General features: G+C 44.3%; 1 protein-coding gene and 1 non-coding gene across 2 annotated transcripts in view; one reads left to right on the top strand and one right to left on the bottom strand.

Annotated features, from left to right (window-relative positions):
• LOC145412903 (uncharacterized) overlaps positions 1 to 24,500 on the top strand; it is a 383,488-nt gene that overhangs the window by 237,912 nt on the left and 121,076 nt on the right. The gene's annotated exons all lie outside the window — the stretch shown is intronic.
• LOC145413057 (5S ribosomal RNA) lies at positions 3,542 to 3,660 on the bottom strand. Its single transcript, XR_013899667.1, has one exon. It is a non-coding gene; the product is annotated as a 5S ribosomal RNA (ribosomal RNA).

The following is a 24,500-nucleotide window of genomic DNA, read 5'->3' as shown; positions in this document are numbered from 1 at the left end:
AAATACAAGAGAGAGCCAAATTCAAGATCCGATCATTTTGAGATGCCTGGACACACTGCGTTTGAAAGACTGGAGATCATAGGCAGCAGGAAATACAGACAGAGGGAGACAGTTCCAGAGCTGACCTGTTGCATAAATGAAAGACTGGGAGTAATGGTTAACTCTTGCATTAGAGAGTTGGACAGAAAAGGGATGAGAGTTTGCTGCCAGACGGGTGCTACGCGCCCGTCGTAGAGGTGGAGGAATGCAAGCAGACAGTTCAGCGGAGCAGTGACCATTAAAGTAGCGATAGAAAAGAGATAAAGATGCAACAGTGCGGCGAAGAGACAGAGGTTGAAGGGAGTCAGTAAGAGGAGGAGAGTTAATGAGACGAAAACCCTTTGACTCCACCCTATTGAGAAGAGCTGCATGTGGGGAGCCTCCCCACACATGAGAGTTGTACTCCACACAGGGGCGGATAAAACCTCTGTATAGAGTCAACAATTGTGCAGGGGTAAAGAAAGAGCGGAGTCGGCTTAGCACACCCAATCTCTTGGAAGCAGATTTTACAAGAGATGTAATATGGTCTTTCCAAGATAAGTCCCGAGTAAATGAAACCCCAAGCATGTTCAAGGATGATGCAGGATTAAGCTGAATATTATTAAACATTAATGGGTATACCTGTAGAAGATTTTGTCGGGTTGATAGGTGTAAGAACTGAGTCTTAGATGCATTAAAGACAACCATATTATTTTTACCCCAGTCAGTGATACGAGCCAAGTCAGACATTAGGTGTGCCATAGCCTCATCCCTTGTTTCTTGAAGTAACTGTTGAGATGGGCGTTGCGGGAACCGAATGGAAAGGTGAAGGGTGGAGTCATCAGCGTATGAGTGGATAGGGTTAGATGTACAGCTTAGAAGATCATTGATGAATAAAAGGAAGAGAGTTGGTGATAGGACAGAGCCCTGAGGAACACCACTGCTGATAGATCTAGGAGAAGAACGATGGCCGTCTACAACAGCGGCTATAGAACGACCAGAAAGGAAGCTAGCGATGAAGGCACAGATAGAAGGATAGAAACCGTAGGAGGGCAGTTTGGAAATTAAAGATTTATGCCAGACTCGATCGAAAGCCTTTGAGATGTCAAGTGCAATGGCAAAGCTTTCGCCAAAGTCCCGAAAGGAGGATGACCAGGAGTCTGAAAGGTAGGTGAGAAGATCGCCAGTGGAGCGTCCCTGACGGAACCCATACTGACGATCGGAAAGAAGGTTGTGATAGGAAAGATGCCTTAAAATTTTTCTATTAAGAATTGACTCGAAAACTTTTGAAATACAGGACGTTAAAGCATTTGGACGATAGTTGGAGGGTTGGGAGTGGTCACCCTTCTTTGGGACTGGCTGAATGAGAGCAAACTTCCAGCAAGAAGGAAAGGTACAAGTTGACAGACAAAGGCGAAAGAGTTTGCCTAGGCAGGGTGTAAGCACAGAAGCACAGTTCTTGAGAACAACAGGAGGGACCCTATCAGGCCCATATGCCTTGTTAGTGCTGAGGCCAGTGATGGCAGAAAATACATCAACTGAAGAAATTTTAATGTCAGCCATGAGGAAGTCAGAGGGGAGAAGTGATGGAGGAACAGCACCGGAATCGTCTAAGGTGGAATTGGAGGAGAAAGTCTGTGCAAAGAGATCTGCTTTATCAGTAGAAGAAATAGCTACAGAACCATCAGAGTAGAAAAGAGGAGGGAAGGATGATGAGGTAAAGTTGTTAGAAAGATTCTTGGCAAGGTGCCAGAAGGAGCGGGAAGAATTCGAGTTGGAGAGTTGAGAGCATTTAGTATGGATGAAATTATTTTTAGTAGAGCGAAGAACAGACTTAGCACGATTCCGGGCAGAAACGTAAAGATGATGTGATTCAGGGGTGGGTTGGCTCCGGTACCTTTTGTAGGCCTTCTCCTTGTTGCAGACAGCATTAGAACAAGCGTGATTAAACCAAGGCTTTCTTGCGTTAGTCAAAGGATATGAGAAAGGAATGTATGCTTCCATGCCCGAGAGAATAACCTCCGTAATGCGCAAGGCACACTCAGATGGCTCACGGCCATGGAAGCAATAATCATTCCAGGGAAAATCAAAGAAGTACTGCCTGAGGGCCTCCCAGTTCGCGACTCCAAAATGCCACAGACGACGTTTCCCTGGAGGGTCCACAGGCCGTACCGGAGTGACAGGACAGGTTAAGGTAATAAGGTTGTGATCGGAGGAGCCCAACGGAGAGAAAAGATTAACAGAGTAAGCAGAAGGATTAGTTGTGAGGAAGAGGTCAAGTATGTTGGAGCTCTCTCCAAGGCTCCATGCAAAATCTTCCTGGGAGTTGCTTCCCACAAACATTTAATCCACTTCAATTTAAATCTAGTTGTTATAAATATTTTATGAATGGAGGATGCCTTTAGGCACATGGACTTATTTTTTTTTCCTTTATTTTTCCTTCCTCCATTCATGAAAAAAAAAAAAAAAAAAAAAAAAAAAAAAAAAAGAGGAATGAAAAGGATCTGGATGACCTATGGAATGCATCCAGGGACTGCTTAATTAGGAATGCTAAAGCGTTGTGTGGTGTGGCAAGAGTAACAACAATGAAGAAAGATACAGCATGGTGGGATGACGAGGTTAAGAGGGCAGTGGAGGAAAAGAGGAAGAAGTGGCTAGAGTGGTTACAGGACGTAGGTTCAACTAAAATAAAAACTGAATACACTGAAAGCAAGAAACATGTAAAGAGACTAGTGAAGAGGAAAAAAAAGGATGTAAATGATTATCTAGGACGACAAATCACTGCAAATTACACCAAACTGTCGTTTTTGACTGATCGTTATTCAATAATTCGTTGTTTCGACATTTATAAAGCTATACCCCTTTCCGTTGTTCAACATGGTTATTCCCGGCATTTCGACAACTCCAACCACTTGCTGCCAGACAGACCGGCTGAGCTCCCTGTCTCCTGTGCTCTGCCCTGCTGATCAGTTGTCTTTTCATCCGTCTGCATTTCTTTTTGGTCTTGTGGAATACTACAGCACCACCATGGCTCCACCCAAAACCCCTGCTATTACCCCTGTCAAGCGCAGTCATGTGCCCACCAACCTGAGTGAGTGTTTCGCCATCACGTGGTCGGGTGACGATCAGGGTTGCCAGATCTGAACTTGGCCAAATTACCAAACTCCTCAATTTTCATTACCAAATTAATGTTTTCATCAACAAATTCCAAAAGCAAGCATTTATTCTTCGCTAATTATACAGTAACCTCTCAAATAACGTGAGGGTTAGGTTCCTGGAGAGGTCGCATTAGTTAAAAACAAGTTTTTAAAACATAATTTTCCCATAAGAAACAATGGTAATATTGGGGGTTACGTTCCTGGACTCTGGGAAAGTTTACCATTTGGGGAGTTATGCTACTCTAAACCTCATTCATTCATTGCCAGACACCATGTATCCCAAACGGGGTGGTCAAGGGCTTAGAGTTCATTGTTTTACAGGGAGGGGCACTAATCTTCCACCAACCCCACTTGACACGTAGGGATGCCAACAGCACCTGGTGTTCCCAGGCGGTCACCCATCCAAGTACTAACCAGACCCAATGTTGCTTAACTTCGCTGATCGGATGGGAAGCGGTGTACTCAACGTGGTATTGCCGTTGGCCTAAAAGCAACAATATTAATTTGAAGGAAAATTCACATAAAAAACAAAAACAATATATCTGGGGAGAAATAAACATTTGAGCCCTAGTTGGGCTGAAGTGTTGTTTACTTCTCCCCAAATACATACTGTTTTCGTTTTTTACGTGGATTCTCTTTCAATTCTGCTTCATTCATGGCATTGTGAAAGTTCCTCAACATTATTAATGCATCAGTAGGTCATAAAAACACTACAGTAAGAGCAACATTTTCATTACAGAAAGTAGGTCACAAACAATAACAACAAAGCCTCACTTCATCTATGCATCACTCGTCCTCTGCTGCTGCCCCTCCTTTTCCCGCTACCCCACCTCCCGCCGTTCCCCACCCTAAATTTGTTGTCCCTCCTCGCTCTGCTGTCCTTCCTCTTCCTCTGACTCCCGTGCTACTGGTGATGAAGATAATTCCCTTAAGTTTTCTGTCTTCTTCATAAAGAACTGCTATATCTTGGTCTGAGTGGTTTTCTTCTTTCTGTGCTGCAGCATAAAGTTGTAACAATTTAGATCTACCATCACTTTCCTGGCCAAATTGCTCAGAATGGGGTCAAACTTAATTTTCGAATATTATAATTCGAATAAAACCAGTTTAACCCCTTAAACGCGGCTGTGTACAGTCGTTCCCCCCCCGAGTGGCGGGGTTGTATCGCGGTCTGAGTACCTGTAGGAAAATATTCGCCAAAAATCAGAGATTAACCCTAGAACATTATACTTGGTATGGCAGATAGTACTTACATTCAGCTTTCTCCAGAGACAGGTGTTGAGCCTTCGTGGACTACCCAAGGACTTGTGGAGACTTGCAAAGTTGGGTAACCAAATCTTCACTTTCACACCTCCAGCAACCCGGTTTCCCCTCTACCACAGCCTCATTCTGTCACAGTAAACTTTATACTACAACATAAAGGTAGTTAAGAATCCGTATTTGTACAATAAGCACTGAAAATAAGGCTAAAATCAACGGAGCGTACGGTCGACATGCACTGTGGCGGCGGTCTTCCCGTCACTCAACAAACATTTCCATTTTCACAGCTAAAAACATGTATACTACATTATTTTCAATCATATTACTTCCCAAAAGATCACCACGGCGCGTTTTTTATTCTGCCTTACGTCCGCCACTTTATTCTCGTTCCTGTCGGCCGCTTGCACTGACTGGGAGGAGCTAGAACTCGCCATAATGTCACTTTGAAAGCCTGCAGTAAACTGACCCTAAACAGGGGCAAACCGTGAGAAAAAAAGCTAGTGTTACAACTGGGGAAACAAGCGTTTCCTAGTAGCATAAACTGCTTGTGAGAGGAGAGAGCAGATTTACAGTTCTGAGCGCTCAGAGCGCTGCCATGTATCACAGCCAGGCTGGCCGGGCCGTGGGGGGGGGGGGACAGGGGGAAAACGCGATATTTGGCAACAACTGAGGTCAGTAGTACAAAGGTAAAGTATGCTAGTTGTAGCTAGAGGGTGGTGGTACTGACAGACAATACCAGCTGGAGCCTGCTTGCCCGCGGTTATTCAAAATTTACTAAAATCGCAAACGCGACGACCCGCCGTCCTGTCCTTTTGGCCGAGCGTCGCAAACGCGACGATCCGCGTTTAAGGGGTTAAGCAACAGACAAATAAAAAATTGTATTTATGCATAAACTGCCACACATGGTCTATCAGCTTGGGACTGTCCAAGGCGCGCGCAGCTAATTTGAAACCATCACGTACGTGTAAAGTCGCATAAAATCGAGAAACCCTTGTTAGTTAAACATATCTCCTTAAATATTTGCTCGTGTTAAAACGAAAACGCGTTTTTTAAACTCGTGTTAGTTGAGAGGTAACTGTACATACAAATGTAAGTAAGCACTCTCCTTATAATCATCAGCATGTTGATTACTTTCACGCTATGTAGGCTAGCAGATTAATCAAAGAAAGCAGACAATCCACCATCTCCAACCTGTGTATCATCATACATGTGAAAAATCCGTTTGGAAATGGATCATGCTGATACATTACGAAAGTGGGCCAACTTGGTAATGAAAAATCATTACCAAATTGGACCACTTTTGGAAATGAAAAATACCAAATGGCAACCCTGGTGATGACTGCGCCAATGATGAACGAATCCTCTTAGCACACGATCCTGTTTTGGTGCCAGTTTTATGGAATACACATCTTAGTTATAACCAGGTTAGGTAGGTTATAATCATTGAGGGGCTCTGGGGGCCTTGCCCCCAGATAGGTTTCAGCACTTTCAGTTAGGTTACCACTGCTATTTATGGTCTTAAATTGAATACATTAGAGCTTTCTGGTGTGGTGAGGTCATGTCCAGTAGGCAGGATCGTCTGTAAACACACTATCAAAGGCATTCCAGCGGCTTTCTTTACTATCGCTAAGTAGGAATATTTCGTTTGTTCTCCAATACAGTCACCACTCATTATACGCTGAACTGGTATATGAAAATTCACTACAACGATAACAAAAAAGTTACACCCCAAAATCCGATTTATGATGAATTTCCCACCATAGCGATACTGCCATTGGAAAATTTTGTACGAAGTGCCAGGCACACGCTAGGCGACCATTGCTCATCTCAGGCAAGATGGTGGCCCCAGCGTGCAGAGCATTGTTTTGGCTCAGTTGCGCGGTCCCGCCACCCCTTCAAAGCCCTGTCTTTTCCACTTGTTCACATGTGCCCCCCTGGTATCGTCACCTCTCAGCCAAGCATCATACTACAATATACACTGTGTAGCACCAGGCCAACGTTGCGTAAGTGTGATTATTGTGTTCTTGCAATGATTTACTGCATATGAGTAACGCTGCCTGTATTGGTGTGATACTGTTTGTTTTGGCGAATTACAGTACGGTGGATTTGTGTAAAGTGACTTGCAAAACTATGTTTGGCATGGCTAGTATGGAAGGCACTTGCGTGCAGCCCAGTGGTAAGGGCAGTGCCAACACAGGAAGTGATTAAGGTGGGTTGCCATTTTTGTTTCAGTCTTGGGTAGGTGACTTTGGGAAGTTGAGTTGACATAACCCCCTTTTTATAATGTATTTCAATCTCACAATTTGTGATAAACTCGTCATACGTTAAGGTATGACCTCATGTAACCCCATTGTATAATGAATAGTGACTGTCTTTTTTTGATCGAAAGTCGAATGTCAATCATCTGAGATGTATGAAGTACTAAAATAATTTCCCTTGAGAACGTATGTCTATAAGAATACACCTCAAATCCCTGTGTCACTTTCATTCATATACAGCAGACAGGTATTTTTTCATCTTTACTGAATACTTTTTGAGTGATGAAGGTGGTCAGCAACATACACCCCCTATTTTTTAACAATCTTATGGGAAAAATTGGTTCATTATTTGACCAATTTGTTATTTAACCACTTTTTATAGAAAGCATCCCTGTCAAACAGTGGAGGTTACATGTACTCTGAAAACAGGAAGTTATTCTGGAAAGAGGTGCAGAAATGTAGACGTGACAGTGGAAAGAAATGTGAAAGTGTGAAGGATGTTAATGGTAGATTATTAACCCCTGAGGATGAAATAAGGACCAGATGGAAAGTATATTTTGAAAGCCTGGTGAATGAGAATAGAGAAAGCAGAGCCACTGCATACATGATTGGTTTTGGGGGTGTGCAGAGAAGGAATGCAGTGATAGGAAATGTGACACTCGCACAGGTGAAGAGCGCTGTGAAACAGCTGAAAAATGGGAAAGCAGCCGGGGTTGATAAGGTGTATGCAGAGACGATTAAGTGTATTGGACTGAGCAGAATGAAGTGCTTGCTGGAGATATGTAAGATGGCATGGATGAGTGAAACTGTGTCAGCAGTGTGGAAAAAGGCTGTGACTGTACCCCTGTACAAAAATAAAGGTGAGTGAAGTGAATACAAGAATTATCATGGCATAAATTTACTGAGTGTGGTAGGGAAGGTATATGGAAGAATTATTATAGAGAAAGTCAGAGAGATAACACAAGTCATGGTGAGTGATGAACAGGGTGGCTTTAGGAGTGACAGAGGATGTGTGAATCAAATATTTGCAGTGAGACAGATAATGGAGAAGGCTTGTGAGAAGGACTATAAGGTGTTTATGGCATTCATGGATCTGGAAAAAGCATATGACAAAGTAGACAGAGAAGGATTGTGGAAGGTTTCGCACAGGTAAAGTGTAGATAGTAAGCTGCTAGGTGCCATCAACAGTTTTTATGATGGTAGTGAACCATGTGTAAGGGTAAATGGGCATCTATGTGAATGGTTCATGATCGTTGTGGGTGTGCGACAAAGTTGTGTAATGTCCCCATGGTTGTTCAATATATATATGGATGGGGTGATGAGAGAAGTAAAAACATGAGTAATGGAGAGGAGGATGGCATTGGTAATGAATGGTAATGGATGGAATATCTCAAATTTGTTGCATGCTGATGATGCAGGACTACTTGCAAATAATGGATGATGCAGGACTACTTGCAAATAATGGACATGAACTTGGTAGACTAGTGCAGTTTCGCTGATGTCTGTGAGCATTGTGCCTCAAGAGTAAATGTAGAAAGGTGTAAAGTGATGGTCACTGAGAGAGAAGATGACTCAAAGTGTGATGTTACAGTGAATGGACAGAGACTGGAACTGGTAAGAGTTCAAATACCTGGGTACAGTGACAGAAAAGAGAAGAAAATGTGCCAAAGAAGTGGAAAGTAGAGTGACACAAGGAAGGAAAGTAGCTGGAGCAATGAAGGCCTTGATAAGAAACAGGAGGCTTGAGTGTTGCAGCTGCAGGAGGCTTACATGAAGGAGTGTTAGTGTCAACTTTAACATATAGATGTGCAACTATGGTGTGGCATGAAAATGAAAAGTCAAGAGCGAGAGCAGTGGAGATGGGACTGCTGAGGAATGAATGTGGAGTAGAGAGTGGATAGGATACAAAATAATGATTCATGAAAGATGTGGAGTGAGGAAGTATGTGGACACTAGAATCAAAGAGAGAGTACTGAGTTGGTATGGTCATGTGGAGGGAATGGATAACAATAGAGTGGTGAAAAAGGTATATCTGGGGGAATTTCCAGGAAGGAGGAGGTGAGGCAGGCAAAGGAGAAGGTGGAGGGATATGGCGGATAAGTGTGTGAGGAAGAGAGGTATGGAAGTCGGGAAGGCTATGGGACTGACAAGAGATCGATCTGGCTGGATGAATATTGTGAGGAGAAATGAATGATCAGAGGTTTGGTGCCCTTTTTTAACATGACAACGTCCAGACTGACTCAATCGGATACATTTATGTAAAGCCACAGAACGTGGTGAATGTTTGTGACATATCAGATAGGGCCAGGATTCCGGGGCCTTGAATGGTGAGTGAATGGAAGCATGACCCACTGAATTGGGCAAATCTGGGCTGTCTGGATGCTGCTACTCCTCACCCTGCCCTAGGGTGGGAAAGGAGGTCTGGATGATGATGATGATGATTAACTGTTATTGGGGGGAAAAAAAAAGACATTTAATACCACTTTAATGTGTTGTTCATGATCAAGATGCTTTTAACCCTTACCACGTGACATTCCTTACATAAGTAATCATGAAGTAACAACTTCATTACTTCTGGAGGGTATTCAGAATTTCCTGCCAGCTCATTATTGAGCATCAGAGATATGGGTAACATCAACAATGGTAGCACAGTATGACAGTTAGCCATAATATACTGCACATCATTTATGTACTGTATCTATCTATCTATCTATAGCCCGACACCCTAATCCCGCAAAGGGAGGGCACAGACAAAATGCCTCCAAGTCGCTCTGTCATCCATCATTTGGCTGCCCTCCCCCCAACTCACTCCCCCCTCTCTCATATACAATACCTCTCAACTCCCTCCTTCCACCTCATTCTCGGTCTTCCCCTCCCTCTCCCTCCCTCCACTTCACCTACATACACCCTCTTAGTCAATCTTTCATTCTCCATTCTTTCCACACATCCAAACCACCTCAGTCTTAATCACATCCACATCCACCTCCCAGTGTTCTTTCACTTCTTCACACCATTGTAGCTAACAAGAAAAAATTTGAGTGCCAAGAGGGACCTTTGGTAACATTTCTGATTCACTTTTTCCCAATAACTAAAAATGGGGGATTCTTAAGTCTCTTTTTTGTGCAGATTCCAATTGCACAATGCACATTACAATTTGGGAATACATTAGTCATGCAAAACAATGGCTTACAGTATAACACTTTATACAGGCAGAGCCAGAAACATCAACATGTAGATCTGAGTCTTGGCACAATCATTACCTTTTGGCTGGGGTATGACGAGTCCACATCAAGTTCTCAGAGGAACTGACCGCAAGCTGCCTTGTGCATGCACAGTTGCTGTCTCACCAACACCTGTATTATAGATCATTTCATTACATACAAAACAGTAAACTGACTAGTTTACAAAAACTTAATGATACATCTGTGAAACCATGCAATACTATTAGAAGTCATTGGCCTGGAATCAACAGATTAATGTGTACTTCATAAGGAAATATAGGAACCAGTAAGGCTTAAATGTAAAGTACTCCTAAAACAATGATACACAGAGCAACTGTAATTACATAATTTTACCACTGACTGATGGCAGTAGGTGGTGGCAACCATCATCCACTCACTCAATGTATGGTAGTGTTGCCTGCTTCTCCCTTCCCCCTTCTCATTTTAGTTTTGTGTCTGCCTTCCTCTCATCTCACTCTCCCTTCCCTTCCTGTCACTTTTATTACACTTCTTTCCATATCAAGTGACTCTACACTGAGTGACAAGCCAACTAGTTTCCATTAACCCAGGAAATCATTTACAACTCTGGCTGGTAACAATATAACAAAGTTACAGGGTGAAGTGGGGCCTGCTATAGTGCCCTTGTTTAACTGGGGAGAGATGCAAATGGGTTATTCATCCAGGAACCAAACTTCCACACTATTCCCTGCACCTTGCTAGGGTGAGGCACTATCAGCAGCAAAGGAACATCTGTCCACTGCATGGGACAATCCTGCAGAGTCAGTCGCTTATCTGTAGTTGATGGTTCTGCTCATTCAGACAGACTGAGGTTGATCAGCAATAGAAAAACAACCACTGACTGTACCACAGATCTGGCAAGGCCCATATGGTGAACATGGGTGTCAAGTTGCCCAGCCTCGTGCCACCTCTGCACCACCAAACAACAACTAGCTGCTGATTGCTCTTGCTTTTGTTTCCTGATGTGAACTGGATGCTTCAAACACCAGACTAGTGCAGGTACTCTGACGTATTCTACATTCTGTCACTGCCAAAACTCTTCAGAATCATAGGACTGATTTATTCTACACTCTGTCACTACCAAAACCCTCTAGAACCATAGGACTGACTAATTCTATGTTGTCACCACCAAAACACTCGAGAATCATAGAACTGACTCCAGAAGTAGTTCATATTAGGAGGGTAGAAAGATTACAAGAGGATGGAAAAAATTTGGCAGAATAGAACATAGAAGTGAAGGAGCGAATGGGTAAATATGATTTGGAGCAGATGGGGGATGAGGAAAGTGTGTGCAAGATATTCACAGAAGAAATCTGTGCAGCATGCGAGGTGGTGTGTGGGGTGAAGACAAAAGGGGGTGCAGGGAGCAGCATGGTGGAATGAGGAGGTGAGACAGGCTGTGGTACATAAGATGGAAGCATATAGTGAGTGGATGAGCAACAGGGGTGTGGAGGAAGTTGAGAGACGTGAGAGAGAATTATACGTAGAGAGGAACAGAGAGGTGAAAACATTAGTAAGAGAGAGTATGAAGACAGTGGATGATGAATTTAGTTGGAATTTGAGTGTAAAATGGAGTGAATGTATGAAAATGTTCTGAAAAGAGGTAAAGAGAGTTAGGGTGTTAACCCTTTAACCGCGGGCATTGTTTTGCCCCGACTGTCCTCTCCCGCGGGGGTTTCGACCAAAATGTAAACAAACTTTAAACCTTTATAACTCTGCACAGAATAAATCTAGAGAGAAAAATAAGGTACCATTAGAAAGTACTAACCTTCGGCTTTGCAATGATGTAGGTTTCATGATTTCGTTGACTATCACTGGATGGGCAGTGCCATTAGAAATGAGCGATCTAAAACCACTATTTTTCGCTCACACACCATTACCTTCACTCATACACCATTACCAAATGCCAACCTCATTCTGATAATAATACTATAAACATATATGAACACTGCACATACGATAAACACCCACTCTGTGTTCACTGAGGCAGGTAAAAGGCACTGTAATTACCCACACTTCACTACCACAACAGCGGTGTTGTAATCACTATTTTTCGCTCACACACCATTACCAAATGCCAACCTCATTCTGATAATAATACTATAAACATATATGAACACTGCACATACGATAAACACCCACTCTGTGTTCACTGAGGCAGGTAAAAGGCACTGTAATTGCCTGCACTTCACTTCCACATCAGCAGCGTTGTCACTCACACAGCTGGACAGATACTGATGCGTGTTTGGTCCGGGGTGGGGTGGGGGGCCCAGGGGGTGGGAGGTGGGGCCCCAGGGGGGGAAGGAGGGAGGTGGGGGTCGGCTGGAGTGAAAGAACTTAATAGCTACTCTCCCCTGAAACAATTGGCGCACAGAAAAAACGCGGGGTATTCAAAATATTCACAAACACTCGAGAATGACACCCGTGGTTTGGTCCAGTTTTTGCAATGTCATTCTGGAATGACACCCGCGGTTAAAGGGTTAAAGAAGTTAGCCAGGGAGTGATAGATAAAAATGGTAGATTACTAGTGGAGAACTGAGAAAAAGTGAGCAGATGGAGAGAACACTTTAAGGAATTGTTGAACGTACAGAATGAAAGTAATGTGAGTATAATGGCTGGGAGAAGGAGGGTATTGAGAAGGGAGGAAGAGATCAGTAGGATGGAAGTTGTGGAAGCAATGAAGAAAGTCATAATGGAGAATGCCCCAAGAATTGAAGGAGTGTGTGGTGAAATACTGAAGCATGGAGGAGAGATAACAGTAGAATTGATGTGGAAGATGTGTGGATTGGCCTGGGAGGAAGATAAAGTCCCAGAGGATTGGAAATCTGGTATAATTATTCCATTGTACAAAGGAAAAGGGGAAAAAGAAGTGTGTGGTAATTATAGGGGCATTTGTCTTTTAGTGTAATAGGAAAAGTATATAGTAAGATACTTATTGACTGAGTTAGGGAAATAACAGAGGAAATAGTTGGAGAAGAATAGGGAGGTTTTGGGAAGGGAAGAGGTTGTGTAGATCAGATATTCATTCTTAGGTTTTCAGTGGAAAAGTTTCTGGAGATGGGAAAAAAGTTGCATGCAGCTTTCATGGATTTGGTGAAAGCATATGACAGGGTGGATAGACAAGGACTGTGGAAAGTATTAAGAACATATGGGGTAATTGGGACGTTATTAAATGCCATGAGGAGTATGTATGGAGGTGCTAAGGCTGCAATGCATGTGGACAGTGAACCGAGTGAATATTTCTATGTGAAGGTTGGATTGAAACAGGGATGTGTCATGTCTCCGTGGTTGTTCAATCTTTATATGGATGGGGTTATACAAGAGATACAAGGTAGGGCAGTGGATGGTGAAGCAGCTCTAATGAGACAAGGCAGTGTGTGGAAACTCCTGGTACAACAGTTTGCAGATGATACTGTGTTGTTAAGTGAAGATGAAGGGGAGCTGCAAGCTTTGGTGAATGAATTTGAGAGAGTGTGTGCGAAATGGAATCTAAAGGTGAATATTGGGAAGAGTAAAGTTATGGTCTTTTAGAGAAAAGAAGTCACTGAATGTATAGTGAGGCTGGATGAGGAGGAAAATGGAAAATGTGAGTACATTTAAAGTACTTGGGTAGTGTAATGAGTAAGGATTGAAGTTTAGAGGGCGAAGTGATTGAATGAGTACAACATGGAAGAAAGGTTGCTTGTTATTTGAAAGCAGTGATGAGAAACAGGGAATTGAGCATGGAAGTGAAAAAGTTACTGCATGACAGTATTGAGATATCAACTTTAATGTATGGAAGTGAAACTTGGATCTAGTTGGAGGAACACAAGTCAACAGTGAGGGCAGTGGAAATGAGTTATTTGAGAGGAGCATGTGGAGTCACATGGAGAGACTGACAAATGGGGAAGTCAAGGAGCGTTGTGGTGTGGATGTAGATGTGATAGGAAGCATTAGGAAAAACACAGTGAGGTGGTTTGGCCATGAGGAGAGGATGGAGAGCAAGAGACTGACAGGGAGAGCGTATGTGAGTGAGGTGGAGAGGGGGAGAGGGAGAGGAAGCCCAAGGATGGAGTGGCAGGATGGAGTGGAGAGATATATGAGTGAATGGGGGGTGAGCTGGGAACAGGGTTGTGAAATGGTAGGGGACAGGGCAACATGGAGGTGATTTGTTTGTGGCCACCCCTTACGGGGCTAAGGCGTCTGGCAGTACAGTAGAGAGACAGACAGACTTATTCTATGCTGTCACTGCCAAAACTTTCTAGAATCACAGGATATTAAAAATGACAATTGTATTGGATGTAAGATCATACTTAACCCCTCCAGCTCAGTATTTTTTTTTTTTTTTTTTTTTTAATGCGAGGAAGAAGGAACCAAAGGCCATGAGCCCGCAGTAACAGTTCCCTCCAAGAGAAAAACAAAATACAAGAGAGAGCCAAATTCAAGATCCGATCATTTTGAGATGCCTGGACACACTACGTTTGAAAGACTGGAGATCATAGGCAGGAGGAAATACAGACAGAGGGAGACAGTTCCAGAGCTGACCTGTTGCATAAATGAAAGACTGGGAGTAACGGTTAACTCTTGCATTAGAGAGTTGGACAGAAAAGGGATGAGAGTTTGCTGCCAGACGGGTGCTACACGCCCGTCGTAGAGGTGGAGGAATGCAAGCAGACAGTTCAGAGGAGCAGTGACCATTAAAGTAGACATAGAAAAGAGATAAAGATGCAACAGTGCGGCGAAGAGACAGAGGTTGAAGGGAGTCAGTAAGAGGAGGAGAGTTAATGAGACGAAAAGCCTTTGACTCCACCCTATTGAGAAGAGCTGTATGTGGGGAGCCTCCCCACACATGAGAGTTGTACTCCACACAGGGGCGGATAAAACCCCTGTATAGAGTCAACAATTGTGCAGGGGTAAAGAAAGAGTGGAGTCGGCTTAGCACACCCAATCTCTTGGAAGCAGATTTTACAAGAGATGTAATATGATCTTTCCAAGATAAGTCCCGAGTAAATGAAACCCCAAGCATGTTCAAGGATGATGCAGGATTAAGCTGAATATTATTAAACATTAGTGGGTATACAGCAGTCCCTCAATTATCTGGACGCTCAGTATCCGGAGGCTGGACCTTGGCTCTAATAAAAGCGCCCGAGAAGTTCAGCCAGCCAGCCAACATGTCCAGACATTTCATATCAAGGCTGCTGGGCTCAAGCCGTGAGCAGGAAATAGTTTGTAACCCACAACCAGGGCTATAATGTTCATCCGTTCCTGTACCAAATGGTCAAAGTCGTGTGCTCTTCCGATCACTCCCAACGAACCTCCAGCACCCGAGTAATAAGAGACCGCAAGCTGTGTTGAAAAGTCCATACGCATCCCCACCCAATGTCCAGTATTGCACGGCCACCGGGCTAAGTCCTTCCTAACTGCCACTGAGATTGTAACACAGACCGCAAGCCACGAGTATATATTCGGTGACAGCAGCTGGCCGCCCCTGTACTGAATGTTGAATGTCATACAGCCACCAGGCTAAGTCTTGCCCAACTGCCACCACCACTGAACACAGACCAGAAGCCACAAGTACATGTTCAGTGACAGCGGCCATCCCCTTCTCCTGAACGTTAACTGTCGTGCAGCCACTGGGAGAGAGACACACACACACACACACAGAAAGAGAGATTCCTTCCCACAATATGATTATAATTACAATATCAGTGATCTCTGTACAAATGCATATGATAGTCCTTTACACAGTACTGTACATGTGTATGTACTGCACAGTACACTTCCATTCGGTATGGGTATCCATTTCAATACCGCAGTCAGCCACATTAGTTAAGCAGCCCTACTGGGGTAGATTAGGTTTGGTTAGGTTAGGTTAACATACGTAACTTTGCCTAAGAAACACACTGGGCATATTTTCGAGAAAATCCAATGGTTATTTTTGAAAGGATGAGGCGAGAGTTGTTGCTGGCTGAGGGATACCAGTGGCCACCACGCATGTAACACCGACCACAAGCCATGAGTAAATGTACAGTAAAAGTGCCCGTCCGTCTCTACACTGGATGGCAGCAGTCCCCTGGCCTGAGAGATTAGTGTGAAACCCCCCACCATGCAAGCCTGTCCGCTTCCCTACTGAATGGTCAGAGTTGCCCAGGAGGCCGCACTAGTCATACACTGCCTGAGGCGGTGATGTACTAGTCATCCGCTGTTGCCATCACGTACTAACCCTTGCCTGGGCAAAGAGAAGTGACATTATATGCAGATGTCAGTCTGCCACGTTTTGCTTCCTCCTTACTTGGATGCAACCACTGGGTATGATATGGCTGCATTGTACTGCACGGAGGCCAAAACAAGCCAGCACCTCAGTTCCCCCCTTTGTCTCGCTGTAGTGACTTGCTTGCAACGATGGCTGTGCATGCGGTTGCGTTTGTGGTGGTTCCCTACCTACTTAAGGTTGTGGCCCTCCTATACTGTATTCTCGTGTGTGTGTGGTGATGGCCCCACCACCACCTGGGAAATGGAAGAGGAAGGTTCTGACTCTGGAGAAGAAACGTGATGTATTGGGCAAGGTTGACGCGGGCTGGACCACAGGATGCATTCTTCATGAATATGATCCAGTCTGTTCAACACTGTTTGATATCAAGAAGTCACATGACAAGCTTACGAAGTATAGACAGGGCTTTGCCGAAAGCACATGTCGGGGCGACAGGAGGGTATTGGTCCAGGCTCAGAATGCCATTATCAACTGGTCAACGTTGACGTGGTTTTGTCAGCAACGTGGTGCCAGTGTGCTAGTGCGTGGGACCCAGGTGAAGGCTGCTGCCAAGAAGTTGGCATGCCTGCACAATGTGCATGCCTTCAAGGAGTCTGAGGGATGGCTCTTTCACTTCAGACTTACTGGCCGTAAGGCACATGGCGAGGCCTTGGGCGCAGCAGTGGAAGAAGTGGACCTGTTTTGTCAGAAAATGCAGCATCTGATCAAAGACGAGGGCCTTGCCCTTGGCCAAGTCTACAGTATGATGCTGACGAAACTGGTCTGTTCTACCGCTTCTTGTTCACCAACGCCCTAGCTGAGGAGGAGGAGAAGACTGTGCCTAGTTGGAAGCTGCCCAAACAATGAGTCTCTGTTTTGTCCTGTGCCAATATTAACGGGATGCACCACCTCAAACCCGTTCTTGCTGGGCGTACAAAACAACCAAGTTGTCTTCGTGGGTTGATGGATAGCCTGCCTATTGTGTGGTACCATTCTGTGAAGGTCTGGTTTACCACTACGATCTTCAGAGATTGGTTCCACAGACGTTTCGTCAAGGAGGTTATCCGTTATCAAATGGAGGTCCTTGGTATCACTCATGACCAGGTGAATGCACACCTGCTCCTGGACAATGCCCCAGCGCATCCATCTGAGAAGGATTTGGTTGCTTATGATGGAGGTATTAAGGTGCATGTTTACCAGCGGTGGGCAGCGTAAATGAAGAAGGACCATGCGGAAGCACAATGAGCAATCCACAGTTCACTACCTTGCACAATGTCGCAAAGCGCAAGCGCAAACTATTTGCATATACTTGTGGGAATTACTGTAAATTATTGAGATATTTAAACAAAATAGCATAATTACTTATTTACTGTTATCTATTATTATTATTTTCTATTATTTGTAATTTGCACAAGTGCGCAATGTCACTAAGCGCTAGCGCAAACCATTTGCGAATATTGTGGGAATTACTGCAAAATATTGAGATATTTAAATACATTAGCATACTTACTATTATTTATTATTATTCTATCAATCTATCTATTGCAAGACGCATTAATCACGTAAGGGGTGGCCACTGGCCATAAACAAGCAACAAATCATCTCCATGTTGCCCTCTCCCCTGCCATTTCATTGCCCTGCTCCCAGCTCACACCCCCCTCTCTCATATACTTCTCCATTCCATCCCTCCATCTCATCCTTGGCCTCCCCCTCCCTCTCCCCCCCTCCACCTCACTCACATACACTCTCCTCATTAGTCTCTCACTCTCCATCCTCTCCATATGACCAAACCACCTCAGTGTGTTTCTCCTAACATTTCCTATCACATCCACATCTACACCACAACAATCCTCCACTTCCTCATTTGCCAGTCTGTCTCACTATGTGACTCCACATGCTTCTCTCAAATAACTCATTATTTCCACAGCTCTCACTCTTGACTTCTGTCCCACCAACAAGGTCAAAGCTTCACTTCCATACATTAGAGTTGGTATCACAATACTGTCATGTAGTAATTTTTTTACTCGTGGAAGTTCAAACAGAGGAGCGAGCAGGCTGCGGAGCGAAGGGACAGAGAAACAAAGGCTGTGATGTTGCCAGTTTTACTTCTATCTGCATTTTTGCAAGATGTTTTATTTAATAATTCAATACAGACATACAATAGCATATGTAATTCCTTATAAAAATCATTAAATCATATTATTTAAAGCCTAATAAATTATTAGGCTGTGGATATTTGATTTAAATAACGTTTTAATGATTTTTTTAAGGAATTGCATATGTTACTCTTAATAAATACCATAATGTGTGGTGAAATGCTTAGGTATGGGGGTGAGATTGTTGTGGAGTGGATATGGAAGTTGTGCAGATTGGCTTGGGATGAGGGAAGGGTTCCAGAGGACTGGAAATCAGGTATAATTGTTCCTTTATACAAAGGAAAAGGAGGGAGAGAAGTATGTGGTAACCATAGGGGTATTTGCCTACTTAGTGTGACTGGTAAAATATATGGTAGAATACTCATTGATAGGGTTAGGCATATGACAGAGGAGCTAGTTGGAGAAGAACAAGGGGGATTTAGGAAGGGAAAAGGGTGTGTAGATCAGATATTTGTTCTAAGATGTTTAGTGGAGAAGTATCTAGAGAAGGGAAGGAAAGTGTATGCTGCCTTCATGGACTTGGAGAAAGCTTATGACAGAATAGATAGGCAAGGTATGTAGAAGGTATTAAGAATATATGGAGTGGAGGGGAAATTGCTGAGTGCTGTGAAGAGTATGTACGAGGGAGCTAGGGTTACGGTGCGAGTGGATGGTGAGCTGAGTGAGTTCTTTGATCTCAATGTGGGACTGAACAAGGGTTGTGTGATGTCTCCATGGCTGTTTAATATATACATGGATGGGGTTGTAAAGGAGGTGCAGGGTAGGGCAGTGGATGTGGGGGTGGCTCTAATGAATGAGGGTGAGATTTGGAAGCTCCCGGTGTTGCTGTTTGCTGATGATACAGTACTGTTGAGTGAAGATGAATGGGAGTTGCAAGGTTTGGTGAATGAATTTGGGACAGTGTGTTGGAGGAGGAATCTGAAAGTTATTGTAAACAAAAGTAAAGTTACGGTGTTTGAGAGGAATGAAGTCACAGAGTGTGCAGTGAGGTTGGATGGTGAGGATATGGAGAATGTGAGTGCATTCAAGTACTTGGGTAGTGTGATGAGTAAGGATGGAACTTTGGGGGATGAAGTGCGTGAAAGGGTGCAGCAGGGAAGGAAGGTTGTTGGTACACTGAAAGCAGTGATGAGAAATAGGGAGGTGAGTATGGAAGTTAAGAAGTCACTGCATGATAGTATTGTGATCCCTACCCTGACGTATGGAAGCGAAGCATGGACCTTGCATGAGGGGAACAAGTCAAGAGTGAGAGCAGTGGAAATGAGTTACTTGAGAGGAGCATGTGGAGCGACGTGGAGGGACAGGTTGACGAATGAAGAAGTGAAGGAATGCTGTGGGGTGGATGTGGATGTGGTTGAGAAGATTAGGAGAAATACACTGAGGTGGTTTGGACATGTGAAGAGAATGGAGAATGAAAGACTGACTAAGAGGGTGTATGTAGGTGAGGTGGAGGGAGGGAGAGGGAGAGGTAGACCAAGGATGAGGTGGAGGGATGGAGTTGAGAGGTATATGAGGGAGGGGGGGTGAGTTGGGGGGAGGGTAGTCGAATGGTGGGTGACAGAGCGACTTGGAGGCGTTTTGTCTGCGGCCACCCTTTGCGGGATTAGGGCGTCGGGCTATAGATAGATAGATAGATAGATTATTATTTACTAATACTGTAATCTCTGTACTATCCTGACGCCCACTTTCCGGACTCCCCACTTACCGGACATTGTGGGTCTGGAACTTCAGAACACAAAAATGGCCCCCCCCCAAAAAAAAAAAAAAATCCCCCCAAATCCAAATTTTTTCCCACCTGCAATTTGAAATTGTTGTGCGGTGCTGAACAGCCAGCTGTGTTTATACACAGCCCCTTTCACCCCCTCCTTCCTCCCCCCCAGGGTTGCCATTTGGTATTTTTCACTACCAAATGTAGGCCAATTTGGCAATGAAAAATTCACTTGGTAATGAATCAGTTCGGATTTTTCACATGTATGAGGATACACAGGATGAAGTTGGTGGATTGTCTGCTCTCTCTAATTAATCTGCTAGCCTACATAGCATGAAAATAATCAACATGCTGTTAATTATAAGGCGAGTGATTATTTCCACTTGTATATATAATTAGTGAAGAATAAATGCTTGCTTTACGAATTTGGTAATGAAAAGTTAAATTTGGTAATGAAAACTGAGGAGTTGGTAATGTGACCAAGTTCCGATCTGGCAACCCTGCTCCCCCCTCACCACCAGTTACTGCCTAACTGCCATCACAATCTATCTATCTATCTACTGCCAGACACCTCAATCCCGTTTGGGGTGGCCACAAACAAATCGCCTCCACGTCGCCCTGTCCCCCGCCATTTCACTGCCCTGCTCCCAACTCACACCCCCCTCTCTCATATACCTCTCCACCCCATCCCTCCATCTAATCCTCGGCCTCCGCCTCCCTCTTCCCCCCTCCACCTCACTCACATACACTCTCTTCGTCAGTCTCTCAACCTCCATCCTCTCCACATGGCCAAACCACCTCAGTGTGTTCCTCATAACGCTTCCTATCACATCCACATCCACACCACTTGCCATCACAAGTAGATGCTTAATGCAATGAATGCCGCATGTGCTCATTTTTGTGAATAACCAGTGAATAAACTGCAATTCCCTGCCACTAGACCACACAGGAATTTAGTGTCGTGCAGTGTTAAGATACTGGAATTTAGAGTGCAAAGGATTAACTGTGGCGTGCAAACTGGCGGTTGAAACTGGTGGTTGAAACTGGTATGGTGCAATTAAGAACAGAATGTGCAGTGTTAAACAATTATAACTCACAGTGCAAAGAATTACTGTAAAGCATCACAACACTGGATTACTGTACGTGCTTCAAGAGCATTTTCACCACTGCCAATACCTTAGAGAAGACGGCCACAGACGTGCTGTAAGTACCCTGTACACTGCTAAATATTTTCCATAACCACTTCTAATTCCTCATTCTCTGGTTCCTTTTCATTTATTTCATGCCTTATGTCCATTATTGGTGTGAATATGGTCTTAAATAGGTTTAAATAGGTGCTATGCATGTCTGGTAGGGAGTTATTTAGGTGGCTTTCAAAGTTAGGCTGGGTTAGGGTCCTTAAGTACCAGTCCAGCAGGCAGAGGCCCACTTTCCAGACGGGAACACTTTCCGGACATGCCTTTGGCTCAATTACATTGGATAATGGAGGGATTACTATACTATTAATTTAAAATATATTAAAATACATTATCTCTGTTGAAGCATTTTACGAAAGGCTACTATCCTCCGTCCCTCCCGCCTCCCCCCAGCAATCCAGCACCCTCGCGACCTGCCTAAGCCTCCCCCATCCCTTGTCCAGACATACGGGAAGCTCCCAAGACCATGCGTCCCTTGGATAGCGCAGTGCGCACTCCACAGGACAGGTGTGCAAAGCAGGTGCGAAAGCACAATATTGCACATGGTCTCATGCGGTGTGCAATGCGCAAATGATATTCACCAGAGTGCAACAGTGTGCAATTGCGCTTTGCGCAAGAGTTTGTGCACCTGCCCAGCATTGATGTTTATGCCAACTAATATGACTGCTCTGATTCAACCAATGGACCAGGGTGTTATTGTGGCTACCAAGATGCTGTACTGCTGGAGGTTCCTGAACGAGGTGATGGTGGTGCTGGAGGATGAGGGTGCAGTCGAGGAGACACGTGGGGAGAAGACCTTACAGAATCTTCGGCATTACGACCTGAAGTCCGCAGTGTTCAACTGGGCAAATGCATGGAAGGATGTCTCCATGAAAACCCTCGAAAGCCGTTGGTCTCGTCTCCTGCAGGAAATCGAAGCCGAGCTCAACTTTGTGGGGTTTGAAGTGGAAGATTTCCAGTCGCCTTCGAACAGCAGGAGAGCAGGTGGATGTCGAAGACGTGAGGGATTGGCTGGACGACAACGGCCGCAATCCTGATTATCAGATCATGTCTGCTGAGGTGATCGCCGCTTCTGCCTTTGTGGGCACGGAGGAGGACAGCGGGACTGACAAGGATGAGGACCCTGATCCCCAGCCCTCCGCAACTCCTTCAATCCCTCGTGTCAGTGTCCTCCATGGTTACCTAGAAGGGGTTCTGGAGTGTGTCGAGCACCTGTACTGTGACAGGGAGTTGGTGCCGCTTTGCATGATAATGGAGCTGCAGGGAGTCTGGGACAATGTCATCCTCTGGCAGAATCATCAGTCCTATCGTCAGACCAGGATTGACTCCTTCTTCAAGCCTGCAACCCCCACGAGTGCCAGCCCATTCTTACTGCCACCAGCTTGTTTCCCGCCTTCACCATCGGACCTGCAACTAAGCACGTCGACAACCAATGAGTCTCTGCTGAATGTAAGTTTGCAGCTGTCTTCGGATGTCTTCTAAGGTGGGTAGGCCACCAACACCGCACTGTATGTCGCTGGTCATCGCCCACCTCCAGCAGGTTGAGGAGGAGGAGGAGTTATGGGGCATTTGCTAGGCGCAAATGTTTGCCACTAGACCACATGGGACAACTCTACACCTGCTGGAGGTGTGCGGGTTAAGAAGCCTGGTGGCGGTGCACTGGGTGGCATGTACCCCAACAGAATGTTTTTCAGCAGGTAACTTTAGGTTTCTTTCATAGTTTCCTTGATGTTAAAGTTTATTTAGGATAATCCTATGTATGTTTTGATGTCACACTATGGCAGCATGATCTGAAAACAGTGCCAAAAATAAAAGGGGTACTGTACATACAATAGTGTTTAGGTAGGGTATTTTTTGGTTTTCAATGTTTTTTTTTTGCATAGTTTTCTTGGTGGCGCTCACCATCCACTCACTCGATGTAGTGCTGCTCTCCGGTGTCTGCTTTTTCCTCTCATCCAACCACCTTTCCTTCCATCCTCTTCTTTCATTCCTTCATTTTTTCCTTGTCCTTTTGCCTACGGGTGCCTTTACACTCCCTCCTCTGTCTTTCTTTCCTCTTCCTTCTGCCTGTGGGTGACTCTACACAAAGTGACAAGCCAAATGGTTTCCTGTGCACCAGGAAACCATTTACTGTGCTGGATGGTAACCATATAACCAAATTTTGGCGCCTGGTGGTCTAGTGGGTAATTACGGAGTTCCAATCGGATAGAGTCAGTGAAGGTTTATATCCATGATGGTTGGGGTTTATTGCTCACGTAGTGACACTCAGGGATGAATGAGGTTGATCCCTCTCATCTTAAATGTCAGGACCAACTTGCCTAAGCCTTGGCTCCTACGGTCCTCATGGGGCAAAATAGGATTGAATGATGGATAGACAGATGGTTTTTGGTGTTGAAAATTATTTTGGATAATCCTATGTATGTTTTGATGTCAAAATATGGCAGATTGACTGGAAAACACTGCCAAAATAAGGAGGGATACTATACATACAGTAGTGTATAGTTAGAGTGTTTTTTGATTTTCAGTGGTTTTTCTGCATGGTTTGCTAGTTTAGCATTACTTTGGATATTGCTATGTGTGTTTTGATGTCTAAATATGCCTGAAAGACCAGAAAAAACTGCCAAATTAAGCATTAGTACTGTACAAATAAGTTAGGTATAGGTTGGAGGTGGCTATAAGTAGGGTCTGAGTATGGTAGGGGAATAGTGTTCATTATCCGGATGTTGCCACTACCCGGACATGCTTTTGGCTCTATTATGTCCAGAAAAATGAAGGATTACTGTACTGCCAAATCTGGCATTTTCTTTCTGATGAAATTCTATCACATCCTTAAGAAAAAAAACTTGTGAGGAAAACTAGTACAAAAAATTATTTACCAGAAATGTGCACGCATATTTATCGACAATTATTCCTCTTTTCTATAATAACTACAGTACATCATAAAATAAAACAGCCATTCAGGATCACTGTTGCAAGTGAGGAAGTTCAAACATAAAATTCCTCGCCTTACTATGGCAGCTTACCAAGTATCGCCAACCAGCCACTTGACGTGTAGCAGGTTCGTATATCTGCAGGTGTACCTCATATCTGCCAAAGAAACTGACCCCATCATAAAGCCCGTGTTCCATATTCAAGTTCATCTTCAAGAAGGGCCCCAATCACCATGATCTTACCCTCGAGGTACGATCTTGGTGAAATGCCACGATCATACCTCAAATAGTACGCCTAAACGGCCATTTCACGACACAGTCACATTAGTGCTAAGACATACACAGACATTG

The sequence above is a fragment of the Coenobita brevimanus genome, chromosome 94 (assembly GCF_032717465.1).
Source record: "Coenobita brevimanus isolate Jiangsu-jjx chromosome 94, ASM3271746v2, whole genome shotgun sequence".
Classification (NCBI taxonomy): Eukaryota; Metazoa; Arthropoda; class Malacostraca; order Decapoda; family Coenobitidae; genus Coenobita; species Coenobita brevimanus.
The sequence above is the reverse complement of the archived record's forward strand: the minus strand, read 5'-3'. Positions and strand labels throughout refer to the sequence as shown.